This window comes from Camelina sativa, chromosome 7 (assembly GCF_000633955.1).
Source record: "Camelina sativa cultivar DH55 chromosome 7, Cs, whole genome shotgun sequence".
Lineage (NCBI taxonomy): Eukaryota > Viridiplantae > Streptophyta > Magnoliopsida > Brassicales > Brassicaceae > Camelina > Camelina sativa.
In genome coordinates this window covers 30,257,601-30,258,773 of record NC_025691.1, presented here as the reverse complement: position 1 = coordinate 30,258,773, position 1,173 = coordinate 30,257,601, and positions in this window count along the sequence as shown.

Here is a 1,173-nt window from a genome sequence, read left to right as displayed (position 1 = left end):
ATTTTCTTCCAGGTTCGAGACGTGAAGGTTTTGTACCACATCACTGGAGCTATTACTTTTGTGAACGAGATACCATGGGTCGTGGAACCTATTTACATGGCTCAGGTGAGTGATTAGTCTCTCTCCCTCTCTCTCTATTTTCATGTCTCTGTACCTTGATTAAATTTTACTTGATGTTTTATTTGAGTGATGCTTATTCCATTCTATTCTTGCAGTGGGGTACTATGTGGATTATGATGCGAAGGGAAAAGAGGGATCGTCGTCATTTCAAGAGAATGCGGTTTCCACCATTTGATGATGAGGAGCCTCCACTAGACTATGCAGACAACTTGTTGGACGTTGATCCTCTTGAACCAATTCAGTTGGAGCTTGATGAGGAAGAAGATTCTGCTGTACACACTTGGTTTTACGACCACAAGCCACTCGTTAAAACAAAACTGATTAATGGTCCCAGTTACCGGAGGTGGAACCTCTCACTTCCAATTATGGCTACCCTTCACAGGCTTGCAGGCCAGTTGCTTTCTGATCTGATTGATCGCAACTACTTCTACTTGTTTGACATGCCATCTTTCTTCACAGCAAAGGCTTTGAACATGTGCATACCTGGTACGCTTTCCTTCTATGCTCCATTTTTTTTTCACTTGCAGGTCCCTTTCTTTTATTCCTTTCTTATGCATTCTGGTACTCTTTTCCAGGTGGACCTAAGTTTGAACCTTTGTATCGTGATATGGAGAAAGGAGATGAGGACTGGAATGAGTTTAATGACATCAACAAGCTTATTATTCGTTCCCCTCTGCGAACTGAGTACAGAATAGCGTTTCCCCATCTCTACAATAATCGGCCAAGGAAAGTAAAACTCTGTGTGTATCACAGTCCTATGGTTATGTATATAAAGACCGAGGATCCTGATCTTCCTGCATTTTATTATGATCCGTTAATTCACCCGATAAGCAACACTAACAAGGAAAAGCGTGAAAGGAAGGTGTATGATGACGATGATGAGGATGACTTCCCTTTACCAGAAGGTGTGGAACCTTTGCTAAAAGATACCCAACTCTACACTGACACTACAGCTGCTGGCATATCATTGTTGTTTGCCCCACGACCTTTCAATATGAGGTCTGGGAGGACGCGCCGGGCAGAAGATATTCCCTTGGTGTCAGAGTGGTTCAA